The sequence below is a fragment of the Rhipicephalus sanguineus genome, chromosome 4 (genome assembly GCF_013339695.2).
Source record: "Rhipicephalus sanguineus isolate Rsan-2018 chromosome 4, BIME_Rsan_1.4, whole genome shotgun sequence".
NCBI classification, from domain to species: domain Eukaryota; kingdom Metazoa; phylum Arthropoda; class Arachnida; order Ixodida; family Ixodidae; genus Rhipicephalus; species Rhipicephalus sanguineus.
Genome location: NC_051179.1, coordinates 43,078,757 through 43,096,565, shown reverse-complemented (window position 1 = coordinate 43,096,565; position 17,809 = coordinate 43,078,757).

Sequence of the window (17,809 nt, the reverse complement as noted above, 5' to 3'; positions counted from 1 at the left end):
CTACTCCCGCAGTGCAGGCATATCCGCCCATAGAGTTTCCTACAATACTTACTAGAGGGAACTCTGGCGCTAGTGTCTATGGGAGCTGCAACGCATGACGCTTCAGCCAGCATGAGAATGATGGGTAGTACACAAATTAGTCTAAACTTCGTTCTTTCGGCTCCGTTTGGCTGCGCGTCGCCTGCATCCGCTTTGTCGCAAAACAAAGTTCAGCAAAAGTCAGCAGTTCCACTTCACCACTTTCACTTTTTTAGGCTCACCAAATCAAACCTGGTCACGAAGTTCACAACGGTCTATTCTTTTATCCGAAACAAACGCCAAAACACAGCAACAAACAAAGCCACAAGTACGTTTGAAGCCGCAAGCACGAAGACTAGGCAAATTTGTGTACTACCCATCATCCCCATGGTAGCTGAACGATCGCAGCGCCAGAGTCCCCTCTAGTTAATTTTAGGAAACTCTATGTATCCGCCATCAAGAGTAACGTTGGTCTGCCTGACTTGTCACGAATAAAGAAGCTCGCACGTTTCTCTCTTTTCCGTAAAATTTTTTTAGGAAACCGTAAATAAAAAATTACTTTCTCGCTACCCATCAATGCCAATCGACCACAGCTTCAATGTCCAAGTGCCAAATTGCCAGACGAACCTTTCCTTATATTCCTTTCTGGCAAAAGCAGCATCTGAATTAGACCACCTCCCCGCCTCTGTCGCCAACAACTCGAACTCTTCATATTTTCAAGCTGCCTAGCATAACATTGTGTAATGATGTATCAACCACTTCTCAATGTAACGACGTTCCGAATTGACAGTATCTTAAGTAAACAAATGGCACAGAGCAGCTTTAGATGCAGCCCTCCCCTGCCCCTCCCCGAAATTTTTTCGAGGGGGGAGGGGAGATACCGTGTCTTTTTCTCTCTCTCCCCCTCCCCGAAATATCGCGTCTTTATATCCCCTCTCCCGAATTTTTTTTCGGGACGCGGGGTGGAGGGTAATGCCGAGGAGTGGACTGTTACCGCACGACATAGTATCTCAGAGCATGACATGGTATTAAGTACGACATAGTACAGTGCATTGTGGTTCGTCACGATATGGATTGCCGTGGTATGTCACAGTATTGCGCTACACAATGCATCATGGTGTCCTGGGAACGTAAACAGTCGCTCCGGCGCACACATTTCTGCAAAGCATGCTTTGCCGCACTATTACTAAGGTTGAGGAGAAAGCAAACAAATGGCAGCACCAATAAAGCACACTTTTTCTCTTTGAGAGTCGCGTTGAGGTGAAGCCTAATGCGACAAAACGCTTAGTCACAACTGCAACAAAATGGGATAAGCGCGCGCAGGTTAGGGTAAATTCAGATTAGTGGGAAAGGCCTTCGTCCTGCAGTGAACTCAGAGCAAGCCAATGATGATAATGTTTATGATATACCTTATGAAACAAACAGTCGGACTGTGTTGGCCTCATAGTGTTGTGTAACGAAAAGTATAGCTCCTCGATGAATTCCCTTCCCTTCATTTAAAACATTCAGTTATTCGAGTAAGGGAAACAACGCTCAGGCCGTCAATCTATTCGCCTCGAGATCATGAATGGCGCCCTCTCGCGTGTGACGTCATCCCGGGGACTCGGGTGCCGCTCTGCACGCGTGCGCTCGCTACGTGAAGGGTGCTCGACGCTGCCGGCCGGTCTGTCGTGCTCGAGTTATAGAAACATCAGTGGGCAAGTTCATATAATACCATTTGCACTGAATGTTCAAGCAAAATGCTCCACGAAATGTAGCGGAGTTGCCGTCAGGTCGCTTCAGTGTCGCTTGCTCCTGGCGTCGTCTGCTGGCCATCAAGATGTACATCTGCATGTATGGCGTGGACTTCTTGTTATGACTGTTCTATGACCATGCATGGCGGACACATAATGACTTGCCGGCCCGTTTTCGATCACAGACTGCAGCGTTCGGGCTTCCGGTTCCGTCTATGTGTTGTAGCGCACTGTATGTATACAGCCGGCTGCGCATGTTCGGTTGTCAAGCCTGCTCCGTCGGTTGAATTGTGTTGTTCGGAGTTTTTAGGGTATGACGAACGATGTGTGAAGTCAGTCAAATAAATTAAGTGATCGTTGTAGGAAACAATCTTTAATGAGATCCAAGTTTTCAGTAGCTGCTTAATAACGAATCGTAAGTACTGAAAATAAAGACATGAAGGTTGGGAAAACGAGGAGGAAGGGGAATGCACGACGGTGCTATGAAATATTGACAGGTTTTCCGGTGTTCTTTATACATTTTAATCCCAACTTTCATAAATCGACGTTTGCTGACTCATTCACATGCGTCACATACGTCTGAAAATATGCTGAACAAAATTATTGTAATCATACTAACGTAGATAAATACAAAGCTTTCGCATCGGGAAATCGTAATAAGATGTATTTGCAATAAAATAGTGTATATCACTCTCAACGGTCGACTCCTGACAGGGCGTGGCGCGATCATTGTACTACAAATACTCACAGGGTCCTTTATTCATTTGCCTAAGATGATTCGAAGGCGAAAGCCATTTTCCTCGTTTTCTTCAGTCGGTGTATTCTTCCTGCCCCGCCTCCCTCCGAAAGCTTCCTGGACCTAACGTGGTTTTGCACAGCCTCCAGGATCGGATGCATTGCGAGCTTTCTACACCTGACCTTGTTTGCACTGCCTTCGTGATCGGTGGGCCGATCACGCAGACAATGCAAAGCGACGATGTCAAGTGATGACGTCATCACGTGATAATTTTGTGCGTCACTTGTGTTGACGACGCCGACGTGGGACGCCGACGGTCAATTTTCGCGATTCATGAGGAATCCAAAGCTTTCGCCCTAAATATTCAGTCTTGTTTCAGCGCGGTAAATAATAGCAATAATCAGCCAAAGGGGCCAAAAGAATGGTGGGAAAAAGCACCCTTTCTCCACTTCCTAACCCCTTTCGCCGATTTTTGCTACTGTTAACCAAGCTATGGTCCGCCGCAGTGGAGCAGTGATTATGGTGCTCGGCTGCTGAACCGAAGATCGCGGGTTCGATGCCGGGCGCGGCAGGTCGCATTTCGATGGAGGTGAACTGCTAGAGGCCCGTGTACCGTGTACGATGTCAGTGCACGTTAAAGGACGCCAGACGGTCGAAATTTCCGGAGTCCTCCATACGGCGTCTCTCATAATCATATCGTGGTTTTGGGACATAAAATCCCCGATATTATCATTCTTTATCAAGCTGTACTATTGGTGTCAAATGAAGCACTAACAGCGGAGCGCATTGCCCAAGCATTAGCAACTGTGTAATGCGCGTCGTCCGCGCACACCCGATAAAGCAGCACTGCGCAATCGAAAGCATGAATGCATCGAAAGCATGAATGCACTGCGCGATCGAAAGCATACGGCAAACCGCATGAGCCTATCTATCTCTAATCATAAGGGTGCGAACTGTACCACGCGAACCACTGCTGGCGTTTCATTCGGAGCCGATAGTACATGTAACAAGTTGTAATGTGCATCCAACTCGCCCAATCTACGCTTGTTGTCCGCAATAACCAGCTGGTCGGTGGACTTAATATTATTTTTTCGGCAAACGTTTTGAGTACACATGTTCGCATGACTACAATTGGGAGTGGAGTGCAAATTTTCGTTCAACTGAAGTCTGTTTGCACAACGCTAACTTTTGCGAATAAGCCGTAAAATTGATCGTGCTTCGCTTCCAACGCAGCGTAGACCCTAGTTAACTCGCTTCACTTAATATATTTCAACGCCATCCAGCCCAGTGAGTTACGCTACATCCAATTTCAGCCCGAAAATTAGGAAGATAAACGCACAAATTAAACACAAGGAGAATGTTAGGCAGAGCTCACCCAAAACATTTATTTAGCGGCAAAAAAACTGCGTTATTTCGCTCTGTTGCTTGTTCGTGAGGGATGGCAATACCGAAAGTTCGTAGGACATCAATACAATGCTGCTTCGTCATCGTCTAGCCGTGGCCTCCGAGATTGGCTCCGGCAACGCGACGGCGCGTTGCCGGTGCCAATCTCGGAGGCCACGGTCTCGCGAAACCGCGGCGCGGCGCAAGGCGGCAAAGCGCGTAACAACAGTGACGTGTCGACCTCCGAATATCCATCGTTGTCACCGTGGTCGCGGACAGTTTCCACCAGCGCCATTTCTGACATCTCTTTGATAGTGACGATGCAGTTGTTGGCATTAAAAAAAATCGCAAAAGCTGCACGTCGTCAGGGGCTGCTCCATGCGCACGCAGTGAAACCACGCACGCGCGCACGGCGTCGGAAACGAAGAGCGAACTCCATATGCGACTGGCTATTTGGGAGGTTATGCAACACGATCTAATCTGAAACTGGAATTCTGAAAAAAAAAAGAAAACATTCATTCTAATTGATACTTTAACGTCTATTAGCACTTAAAAATTTCAGACTTTATGATCCGCCCGACTCTTGGCCGATCCCCCTGAGTGGGTAGGTGCCATCATCCCAGGAGCATCATCATCATCATCATCATCGATCTCGAAGCGTAACGACACGGAGTAAGGATTTTTTTTTAGTGGCGTCACCTGATCTCACTTTAACGAAGTGCAGTTTAGAGACTACTGCGACAACCGAAGAGTGGCGCTGCCAACGCAAGACAATTCTCTCTTTTTTTAAAAGAAAGCCGGCGCGGTTAGCGTGTTTGGCATCCGCGAGTGGCTGGATGAGGTTTGAAAGGAGGGAGGGAGGGAGGGGGCGGGGGAGGGGCACGCCAGCGCACGCGCCCGCGGGGCAACCGCAGAAGATGCACGCGGCTCCTGCTCGTGCCAAAATGACGAAATTAGGGGCAAGGTCCCTAGGTTGTTGGCGACGAAAATTCGTTATATCATGGGTGTCTCCCGCTGCCACTTTGTTACATAGAGGTCGCAAACACATGTGCTTATACGTAGTAACGACGGGGAATAGAAAAACTTCGTAATATCGAGGAATTCGTTGTACGGAGATTCCTTGTAGTCCGGTTTAACTGTATATTCATTTAACCTTGAAGTTGGGCTTCGCGGCAGTTCGGATTTTTTGTGTATTCACGGTACAGCACTCGTCTACTGCAGTGAAACCACTTTCACAGGGCGTTACGTGCGGTTTCTATATGTCTATTCGTTCATTGCTTAGCTACAGACGACTGAGGTGCAAAATACATTTCTTGAAAAAGGGAGAAGCAGAAGACAAGACAGAGAAGCGCCAACTCTCTATTCGTTCATTTAGAACATTTCGAAATTTCGAATAATTTGTTTGTATCGAAGCGCATTCGAATACTGTAATTTTCGTTCGAATATTCGAAGCGCTCGAATATTCGCACATGCCTAAGAAGCATTTCATAGTTACCAATGGCTGTTTTGATGAGTTCTTCGCAAGATAATTGGCATGATGAGCTTTATGCGCAGCAAACTTTCATGCGTGTCAGCCATGTAAGAGTGGAGTGTATGTTGCTAAAGCGTCAGTTTCTGGCTGTTGAAATGCCCGTTCCGACACTGCCCCGAGAAGAACAGATGCAGGTTGTTCCAATAAGTAAAGCGGCATGAAAGGAGACGTTTTCAGGCAGCTTTAATTCACCGATTCCACAAAAGTTCACAATGACATGGCTATAGCACACGCACGTGAAAACAACAAGGCATGTAGTGAGCAAAAGTTCTTATTCCCGTCACTTATTTTGTTAAACATTAGTGCTGGTCAATCACAAACTATTTACACTATATTTACAGGAATCACAGTAAACATTTAAATCACTTTCGTCTGTCCTGGCAGAGCGTCGGGGTTCCCCTCGCTTGAGGAAGGCTCGATGGCGGCACACGGTGCAGCATTCGCGAGCAGTCAAGCGCGCGCCGTAGGTATGTTGACACACACGCACACAACACAGCAAACCCCTATATATACACTGTACAGGCAGTTTCTTACTGCTGCGTGAGTTCTCGCAGCTTGGCTTCCAGTCACACAGTCAGCTTGCGCAGTAGTGCCAAGAGGCAGCGAGCCCCAATGATGAGGAGCTTCCGTTTCACGTAGGCGAAGCACCCCTCAGCCGCTTTGTTGGCGGCTGCGGTAGCCGCCTGTGTGGCAGCCTGCGAAGCTGCATTGCCAGCAGTGTCTGTGGCGTTTTTGGCAGCATTGTCTGCATGCTGCTCCACAGTGGATTTTGCTTGCTGTTTGGCAGCGTCCCGTTGTTCGGGTGCGACGAGCGCGCCGACGACGCTCTCGGCAAGGTCGTGCGCTGCCTCCTTGACTGCATTACCAGCAGCGTTGGCCGCCTCTGAGGCAGCAGCTTGTGCCGCAGCTGTTGCCGCTGCTTGCACAGCTGCTTGCGCAGCTTCTCGGGCTCGGTTGTCTGGCGTGTCAACCAGGCGGATGACAATTGTGTAAGTTTCCTGGTTCTGAGGGGGTTCAGCTTCGTCTGAAAAATACAATGAACGTTCATGCCATAGCTTTGTATTATCTACCTAAAACTAATCCGAGATTCAATATAAATACTGTTTCATACATTGAAATCTCATTTGTAGTTTACTGTGATAGTGCTGAAGCAACAAGAAGCATTTTATAGTTACCAACGCCCGTTTTGATGTGTTCTTGGCAACATAAGTGGCATGATGAGGCACATGTGCAACAAACTCTCATGCGTGTATAGGCCATGTAAGAGTTAAGTGAATGTTGCTAAACTGTCATTTTCTGGCTGTTGAAATGCGCGTTCCCCCACAGCCCCGAGAACAACAACAGATGCAGGTTGTTCCATGAACTATAGCGGAATGGAAGAAGACGTTTTCAGGAAGCTCGAAGTGTTCCTATTAATGCACCAATTTCACAAATTTCACTATGCCATGACTAGCACAAAGCAGGTCGGAACAACAAGGCATGTAGTGAGCAAACAAGTTCTTATTCATGCAACTTCAGGTGCTGAAAGAACCGCAGGCGCACACGTTGCGTCTTGACTGCTCTAATGCTACAAAACCTCAAGACAAACCCAAGTGAAGCAATTCTACAATACTGTGGGGTTGTCTGCATGTGAATCAGTGGCCGTTATCTTGTATTTGAGAATTTCCGAAGCTTACACACGTAGCAATTAACTACACTCAAACCTCATTATAACAAATTCGCATCTGACACGAAAATAATTTCTTTATATCGAAAAATTCGTTATAAACGTATATTTGTAGCACTGTATCTATGACAAGAGTGTTCTTCATTTACTTCGTTATAACCGATAATTCATTATATACATGTTCGTTATATCGAGGGTTGAGTGTAGTTTCAGCCATAACCATCATTTTCAGCCTATTTAGGTCCACTGCCGAACAAAGGCTTCTCCCAATGATCCACACGATTTCATTTGATCCCTGCAAGCACCTTACCTTCACTTAACTTTGTTTCGCTGCCTTCCTCGACTGTGTTTTCCATACCTCGGTAGTCATTCTGGTGCATTACGTGGCACGCCCAGGTGTATGTCAACTACAATATACATGTACTACCACTGTTTTTTCCTGACCCTTTGTAGCATCCTTAGAACTGTTGATGTTATCCTACCACTCACACTAGATGGTCCTTAACTTTTTTAACAGCCAAAGCTGTTAAAGCTCACAGAAAAGCGTGCCTGCTCCGCCCAAAAATGCTATCATCATCATGAACGGGTATGTGCCACAGAATTTAGGCAACTCCCACTACTCACTGCTCCGGCGTAGCCTGTAATAACCCTGATGGCTGCGAGAACGAGTGCAGTAGAGTCTCGTTAATTCGGCCCCCGTTAATTCGGAAATTTGGATAATTCGTCATCCCCACACCCTCCCTTCAAAAATGTTCATAGCCCTACGGCAACAAACATTCGCTAATTCGACGAAAAATTGCACGCGCACTGGTTAATTTGGACTGGAGGCAAGCCAAAGACGGCGAAACTGAAACAGCGTCTCGGAGGCCATAATATTTATCGCATTGCATTTTTTTTTGCCACACATGTGCAAACGTATGGTCTCCGAGATCGGCTCCGGCAGCAACGGTGCGCTGTCGATGTCGATCGCGAAGGCCAAGGAAAACCGCATTTTTTTTTTTCGAAAACTTATGAAAGGGGACGCAAGGTGGCGTTTTGGAGCACGCATTTCTTTTCATTTGTAATTGAAGGCTAGGATGCAAAATTTTTTTGCGACCAGCCGATGCAAAGGAAGCCACAGTTTCATCATCATCATCATCGGCGGAGAACGGATAACAAAGAAACAAGGCCTCGACTTGCGGACTTGCAGTTTCCCCCTCTTCGGTTCTTCGGTGCGTTGTTCGGCACATCGGAAGTGGGCGCTGCGTCGCGCGCGTTTCGCCGCCGTTCTTGTGTAGTTCTTGCAAAAACCGGTCGCTCCTCTCCCCGCGCCTGCCTTTTGACAGCGCTGTCTCAGCACGTTCACGCACACTGCACGCGCTGTTTTCTGCTCGCCGTGCACGTGCAACTTCACGTGTCGCTTGCTCTGAAGGTTTAGAAAGATCCCAGAGATGGAGAAGACGTTTTCACGGCGGGAATCTCACCAGAGGGGGGCGGTTGATCGACCACCGTTCGGGACCGAGCAGGTCGTCAAGGACGATGCTGTTTGTACGAGCGCTGCGTGCGTGCCGATGCTGGACGGGCACATTTTTTTTACATGAATAGGGAGGCGACTGTGCGAGTTCTGTAATTATGTTACCGGTAAAACGCACATTCGTTGCGGCAGTCGTGTCTACTCGGAGCTATCAGCAAACATCCAGCACGCTTTCGCGTGCGTTTTCTATTGATAACTTTTCGACTGCTTGGATGATAAGTTTGTCGTGCGGCTTTAAATTTATTATGAGCTCAGTGTGAAGAGCATAAATTTACATCTGCCCTGTTGAGTCACTGGCTGCATCGCAATCCGCAATGTTCAGTTTCGTGGGATTTTCGCTTTTGCCGAGGTTTGCATCGAATGATAACAACGTCGGATCGCAAATTTAATGTCACCTTGGATTTTTTTTAGAGCTCCCTTTGACAGCATAATGATACGCGCAAATATATATATATATTTCATGCCCACTTCGACCATGCATGTTTCTTGCAGAGGCGTGTTTCATTTCGAATAATATCAACGCCTGATCACGCACCGTCTTCGCTTATTGAATGTCGCTTTGGTTGTTTCGACAGCTCGCTTGGTCAGCATCATACTATACAATACCCACTGGGATCGCGCATGTTTATTATTATGCCGCGACTTGTGCCCGATGATAAGCGCATCTGAATTCGCGAAGCCATCGAAAATTTAATTGCCGCCTTGGTTCTTTTTTCAGCTCGTTTCCAAAGCGGGAGCTGTATATTGCCCGCGGCTCACGCGCATGCAAGGCTATATATTACGCGCCGAACGCATGACATTATTACGAGGCACGCCTGGTGGGGCACTTCGGATTAATTTCGGCCACCTGGGGTTCTTCAACGTGTACGTAAATCTAAGTACGCCGGTGTTACTGCATTTCACTCTCATCGAAATGCAGCTGCCGTATGCGTGAATCGAACCCATGACCACGATCTTAGCAGCGCAACACTTCAGCCTGCTAAGCAATCACGGCGTGTCGCATGCAAGGCCAATATAAACGCTCAATGCAAACATGCAGCTTAATTCTGTTTACAGGGAGCCGAGACGGGAAATGTACCGCAATCAGCTGAATTAAACACTTAGTACTCACGGTACGTTATTTAAACTGTGGTGTAATAAGCCAACATGCTCCGCTGCTGTCACATTACAAATGGTTGACTCGGAAACCCAGCGCGCAGTCTCCAAACGAACAGCGGCTGTCTATTTGTTGTAGCTTCGGTTCACAAACCCACTTCCCTTTCAAATGAGCACGATCCCTTGCCGAGCTTGGGAGCAGGGTGTCGGAACGAAATGTTTTTCGTTTCGGTTTTAGTTTCGTTTCACCGCAAAAAGTTCCGTTTCGTTTCTGTTCCGGAACGAAAAAAAAAAAAAAAAAACGTTCCGTAACGGTACGTAACGGTTTTTTTTACTTTGTATAAAAAAAAGAAAGTATGAAAAAGGTGAGGCAATCATTAAAAAAAACATTGGATTTGGGATGTAGTTGCTTGCCCTCCTCTTAAGAAAGTGGGACAAGGGTAAAACACGCTCTTCAGAGGAGCGGAAGTAACTGTACCACGTATTTCTACCAACTAGCACAAACCAGTATTCATTTCAAAGTTTCTCACAAGAAAAATACGATTTTTTTTTTAGTTGGCTTAATTCTTCGTGTCAAGGGAGTGAGCACGATCTCAGAAGCAGCACGTCATTGAGTGTACTCTCCGATGTGCGAGACCGCTGTTCTGATAAAAAGATCGCCAATCCTGCGTGAAACACGTAGCAAGTCACAGCAAAAGCTAGAAGAGTGGACTTTGTAGAGCCCGTTGTTATCTCTTGGGGCAACTAATACAAGTTAACATGCAACGTACCCACTACGTCAGAAATCGTCGCAATTTTTCTGAAGTAGCGAAGTTCCCACTATGCCATTTTTCTTCATTCTTCGGAGAATCCCGGTACCCGCTACACATCTGTAAGGCATTATCTGCACTTTGTGCTGTGGCTGATAATGAAGAATTATGGCTGAGCACTTTGCAGTGGGTGGGAAGGAGTGTTGCGGAATAGGCACATCCATTCGATTCCAATTCCATTCCGGGGAGTTAGAACTTGCCGCAAATCCCTTCCTTTCAATTCCTCGGAATGAAAAAAAACTTAGTTCATTGGCACTCAGGGAATGGCCTGGCAGTCCGATTCCATTCCTGTAATTCCTCAACGTAGGAAAGACATCTTGATAGTTTTATCGAGTTAAGAATGAACGCCCTCTAAAGATGATGTCATCAAATGCATTAATAACTGCAAAAGTACGCAAAACACGTTGCCAAGGTCGAGGAATAGTAGCTTGGTGACATATCTCGTGCAGTGCAACCACCCTACTAATTCCCATAGGGGCAGTTCTCCCGCTACCGATAGTATTTGCGCGGTCAACATGTTTGAACGAATGGTGGTGTTTCAATATTGTTTAAGCTTAAATCTGTTAATGCTAAAATGGCGACATAGCGTATTTTTATGCTGACAAAAGCGCCTTTGCATCGAATACGGAATACTGAGCCGCACTACCCGTCAGCACTCACGCTTGTCAAGCGCGCCTCGCAAGCATGGATGGGGTGAGGAGAACTTTCTGTGTTCGCCTGTGCGCAGGTATGCAATGTCTTCCTTGTCGCAAAGGTTATTTACGTGTGTCAGGTACTAAACTGCTCGTGAGATAAAGATCAGGCTGTGCATAGAGTATTCGCCACTTTCGGGTGGGGGTATCAATGGGAACCAACGCGCAGGGGTAATTTGTTTCTCCCTTCGGTATCTGCTGGGATAATTCATTTGTTTGTACACGAACTTATGCCTCCGTTTGTAGTAGGCGCGTTGCTTATAAATGTACCGTGCTTGTAATCAGCTAAGCCATTTTAAAAATACTCCTTTAGTGTTAACTTGCGAGGCTCTGACTTACTAACGTTTGAAGCTTGAAAAACAGCATGTAGACGAAAACGTCCTCTATTTTCGGAAAAAGACGTAATTCCATTCCCATTCCATTCCTCCGAGCGTTGTCCCCATTCCATTCCGGGGTCGCGAAAATGTGGAATGATTCCGGAGTCATTCCAATTCAGGAGTAGTAACTCCGCAACACTGGTGGGAAGCATTAAACCACACACTCTTTGCGCTATTAGCATTGTGTGATGACTGGTTGTTATTTTACTTTTCTGCCACGCGATATTACATATGTTAACGCGATTCCTTGCCCGACATGACGCCTGTGTAGAGTATTTTTGCTACGGAGTTATAAGCACCAGCGTGACACTGTGGTGGAAGACCGGACTGCCACGCAGAGGGCCCGGATCCTAGAAATTTGTTTCTCATTTATTTTTTTCTTATACCACGCGATAGCGGTCACGTACACCGGCGGCCGTGGACAACTATGGAGCCAAAATCGTCTGTTGTGATCTCATAACAGCTTTCGCTGTAACAAACTTCAGCGCCGACAATGCCCTCTCCACTTTGGCCTGCTTGACAGGTGCGCAAAAGTACACTTGCGTTAATATAAACATCTCTGGTTGCCACTGTTCTCGTTTTTCGCACAATTTCAACATATCTTTGCTTTGGATTTCCTGTCTGAGGTACGCGCTAACACTATACCCTGAGATATGGTCACATTGCATGAGCTCAGTTGTTCCGGATTGCGAAATTTTTTCGTGAACCGAAAAACGATTGAAAAAATTTCGGTTTCACTCCGGAACGAAATAATAAATAACGTTTCGGTTACGTTTTCGTTCCGGTCAAAAATATCGTTTGTTTTTTCGTTTTTCGTTTTCGGTTTTCGTTCCGTTCCGACACTCTGCTTGGGAGGCCTATACTGTGTACGACAAAAATTGCTTCAAGATGACAAGACCGCGGAAGCATCGCGGCGAACTGCCATAATCCACTCGACGCCTCTGCTCCTTGCACTGCTTGCATTGGAAACGGTAGAACTTGACGGGCACTTTTCGGCTCTTCGTCATTTTTAAACTTTTGTGACAGTTCACAGTGCAGCAGGACTGCATGCCTACTTTCGAGTGCGATGAAGGAGAGACACCCATAGCGTGAAAAATGCGAGATAAAAGCCCCGGGGAGCACGTTCTCCGCGTGCGCAATGGGAAAACCAAGCAAGAGCGACCCGTCCGAGCTACCGGAGCTTTCCCCGCTCTCCGCTGGGGCGGCGGACGGCGCTGCGCAAACTTGAGCGTTGGAAGCCTATAGTTACTATAATGGTGGCACGGCCGCTGGATAAAAAGCGCACGGTGCGCTTTTTATCCAGCGGCCGTGGTGGTGGTGTGATATATCCCCCTGTCGCGATGTCGGAACCGGCGAAACGCGCGAAGGACTTGGCAACTAAAGTGAAGGCACTAAATGCACTCAAAGACGGCGCTTCCAGAGAAGAGGTGATGCGTCAGTTCGACGTAAAAAGAAGCACGCTATCGACGTACGTGAAAAACGAGGCTCAAATAATGGAAGCATGTGAGGGCGAAAAATTTCACACCAGACGAAAGCGAATGCGCACCCGCAGCCCACCCACAACTGGAGGAAGCGCTGTTGCAGTGGATTGTTACTGCATGCGAGTCGAAGCTGCCGTTGAGTGGACCACTTATATGCGCGCAAGCAGAGAGGTAGCTCTACGAATGACCATAGATTCCTTCAAGGCATCGGTGAGACGGATGAGGTGTCCGACAAAGACCCGTGCGATGAACTACGCCCGGTGAGTCGTACCGCAAAAGAAGCCGCGGACGCTCTCGTCGTTTTAGAAGGGTTTTGTTACGATGTCCCAGGCAATACACTTGCGCTAGAGGGTTTGTCACATGCCCGCAAACTAACCCTTGCCGCCCAGCTGTCCTCAAAAAAACAAGCATCACGGACTACTACTCAAAATAAAGGTACGCGATAAAGAAATTGAAAATGTGCGTTTTTGTAATGCATTCATTAATTCGACATTCGGATAATTCGGACATTTTTAACACGAAAGTGTTTTATGCCGGGGTCCACCAAGACTTCAGTGACGTATTTCCGTCACGGAAATGACGTCGGAAAAATATACACGATCAGATGGCAAAGAAAAAAAGTTCCGTTAACGGGCATCGAACCCCCGACCGCTCGGTCCGCAACAACAGATGCCGGGCACGCTATCCACTGCGCCACGGTCACAGACTCTAAAGCTTTTACAAACGCGCCTTTTATATCTACCATTCTCCCAGTCGGCGGGGTGGTGTTGCCCTCTGGGAACGGTAAAGTAATTCGTCATTACTGTGGCCTTCGCGATTAGCGCCTGCAACGCGTTACACGTCCCTCCCATTTGGCGCGTTTTCAATAGAAGTTAAATTTTGTCAATGCCTTAACACACCGTGAGGTGGCGACCTTAGCCAAGCGTCGTAAAAGCGTTGGCCTCGCTCATAGCTCTGCGACGCGCGCCTGCCTCACCTGGCTGTAACACCGCGTTCTCCGCTCACGTGTTCGCCCCTAGAAAAATCGCGGCCGGGCTACCCATCTAGGGCTACCGGGGCGGCACGACGCGCTTTGCGTTTCCCTCTAGTCCGGCCGTGGTGTTCAATCACATTTTAACATGCCGCGGGATGGCGACCAAGTTCTGCGTCCAATATGCGACGCTCTTCTGGCTATCACACCTCGTTCTCTGACTACGCTTTCACCGTTAACTACTACAGCTACCACAGGGGTTTGTTTAATCATTTAACATGGACGTTAGTAGTCGGGATGGAGACGTACCACCAATCATCAAAGTGGGCACATCCACGTTAAAAGGTGCTATAGCTGCCAGACATCAATATACATTGTGCAAACTCTCTTATATCAGTGTACAGTAAACATTCAGTTACTTCTGTAAGGGCACGCTTTACTTTCGTGTTATTCCGATTCCTATGACGGAGGGATCAACCATGTTTTTTTTTCACTCCCTTGAGATCCGAATTAACGAGGTTTTACTGTACAGAGAGAGAGGAAGAAAGGAACAGACAGACAGAAAGAAAAAGATAAAGAAGACGAAAAAATGCTTGCCAAAATTTCTCCACGAGGCGGGATTCGAACCCACATACCCTCGATCTGAAGGGGAGTGTCCTAACCTTTCGGCTATCCAGGCACGCTAGCAGAGCACAGCATAGCCTTGTATTGATAGCGTAGCAAGGGGGTCAAGGACAAATCTGATACCAGAATCTGCATTTAGTATACTTATTGTAGCACGGTGCTCTCAGTAGTGATGTACAGACATGACAACGTAGATATCTTACCATCCGACGTGTCACTGGTCCGGCCTCTCCCTCGCTTTGCCTTGAAGTAGGCCTCTGCACGCGAACGGGAGATGGTTGCCGTCACGGTGTCGACGTCATTAAATTCGAAGGTCACCTGCACAAAGAGGTGTTCTTTTAGCGCCTGTGCCATCTTAAATTAGGTAATACAATAATCAAATGACAAACGATTGGGGCATTCTACTCCTAAACTGAGCAATACCACGGAAATAATGAAAGTAGTCGCAAAAAGGTGCACAAGTAGCTCATGGTTGGTCAGAGACTGTCACACCCAACACTGTTACAACCTACGAAAAAAATCTCCGCTCCGTCCCACAACAATCGCTGACCCTCCCACAGAGAATTCGCATAAATGCTTCATCCAACGGCACTCACTCAATCTCACGAAGCAATTCTGGAGTCTTTCAGATAGCTGACCTTCCCATACAGCATACAGACACAAGTTTGTGTCGCTGGTTTTAAGTCGGAAAGTTGAACTTAGCGGTAAGTTTTGCCAGGGAAACTGACATCGCTGCTGAGCCAACGCAACGTTGTCGGGAGGAACGACGAACTTTTAACTCTTATTATCCACGAAAAGAGGTGGAAGAAGCTTTTAGTGGTTATTCTAAAACTCTCAGCTTTATATTCGAGTGCACTATAACGTAAATAGCATCCACTACAATGCACAGACAATGGGTCGGACACCCGCAGCTAAGCAGATTTGGCAGCTTCAGCCAGGAGAAATTCTAGGTAGGAAAGAGCATAACCACACAGTCGTATTATAAGGCCACACGAACCCACATTCATATATATTTCGTGTTCTCACGAAGGTCGCATCAACTATATTGTGTAGTAGAAAGCAGTGAAGGAAAACCATAAAATCTCGAGTAAGCGTCCCCCTCAGCAAATCACAATTACAAACTAAAATAGGACGAGGGGTACTTTCCCAGAATGGCCCTAACATTCTAAGATGCTGTGGTAAAGTTTTTCCACAAAAAAAAAAAAAAAAACCGAAGGGAACAGACTCCGTTACTGAGTCACTTTAGGATTACTTCGAAAAATGGTTCAGGACCCATTTAAGCTCTGGCAAGAAGGCTCCTCCGAATGAGAGCCAGGACTAGGGGTCTACTTAAAAGGGACAGAGTTCGATGCTTCCGTGTGATGCTTCCGTGTGATGCTTCCGTGTGAAGTCCACATGGACTTCCTCAGAAGTCTACTGGCTCTCGTTTGTGGCATGGTGCATTACAGTAACTCACTAACAGAAGAAACACAAAGGCGGGAATCATGGTATCGAAGCACCTCCATTGATGCTTCCGTGTGATGCTTCCGTGTGAAGTCCACATGGACTTCCTCAGAAGTCTACTGGCTCTCGTTTGTGGCATGGTGCATTACAGTGACTCACTAACAGAAGAAACACAAAGGCGGGAATCATGGTATCGAAGCACCTCCATTGGCGAGATCCAAGCCAACACAACACCTCCAGGCAACAGACACAAAGCTCGAAGGCTTACTGTTGGTAACTACATGCCCATAACTTATTGTATGTCATAAGTGCCATCATCGAATTGAAAATACAATTCTCCAAGGCCATACTTTTGCACGCAGGAACCTTAAGATTGTCACAGGTGCCGTGCACTTAAGTTTGGGGTGTGGTCATTATGCGAGAAATAAAAATAAATTTCACGACAGTTTCAGGGGCTTGGAGAAGCTACTGCTAAGCAGGTTTGGTTTGGATCTAAGATGACCAGCGTTGTGTGGACGCTGTGCGTGATCAGGTTGAAAGGAGGAAGGGGGGGCTTTAGTGGAACAAAGAAATTCCCTGGAATTTCTCAGTTTTGCACGTGTATATATACATGCACGCACACACAAACACGCACGAACATGCGTAAAGGTTGGATGAACCCCACCGCCATCTGAAAAAAATCTCCGGCTATATGCCTCCTGACGCACAACAAAGACTTTCCGCACAGTTTCAAGCTGTGCCTCCGCACCCAACCCATCTTCATTTCTCCATCGTAACGAGAGGTACAAGCTTCACAAGGAAGGGTCAGTGAAGAAGAGATAACCACGAAGAATGTTTACAAAATAAACGTGGAGTTTGAAAGGTTAAGCAAGGCTAGGAGAGAGTTCTGCGGCGCACATGTGGTTGGAGAAATGAAAGGGCACCCTCATGAAAATTGCGTGCATTACTGCTTCGTGAACGTTTTGGCCGTGGACATTCAAAGACTTCAGACATTCAAAGACTCTGCCACGGCCCAAATGTTCGCCAACCAGAGCGCAGGCCCGCCTGTGCGTGCGCCTTGGAGTTGCATATATTATTAAAGTTGACAAGACATTGATGGCACTAAATGAAAAAGATAGGGCTTAGTAGGGGCTATACTAGTGGCCCGTGGACTACTTTATGACGTACGGTAGTTGCATCAGCAGTCAATATATCCTCAATGGCATTTCAAAATAATTGTGTCAATGAAATCTTCATTGCGAAGTGCTCAACAGAAATGTTGTGGTCGAAATATTGGGACCAGTCAATGAGTATTGCGGAATTATTGATAATCATTTTATCATACTCCGAAAATGGAAAATCAACAGTCATTTTCATAAGGGAGAGCAATGCCTGATGTGCTAAAGGTAAATGTTGCAATAACATCCTAAAAAGAGTCCAGTTGGGACCTCTCATAAAATATTTTGAGGTTTTCATTTGGGAACCTTTCTGAATCCTATCACATACTGCCCAAACACCTGAATAAGGATATGATTTACAGTTCACTGTCGTCTTGGTTCTGAGAAAAAGTAAGGGGGCGTTGATTTTGAAGGATAGCACATACTTACGCCAGTAGTTTCACTCGGTTGACTAAGGCGCTCAGTCATGTCCTTAGTCAGCTCCACATTTGCCATTGGAACACTGATGCGCACCTTCTTGCCCATCTTGAGGGGTGTCCTGCATGTATACAGCAGAGAGAGTAAGCTATACCTCAACAAAG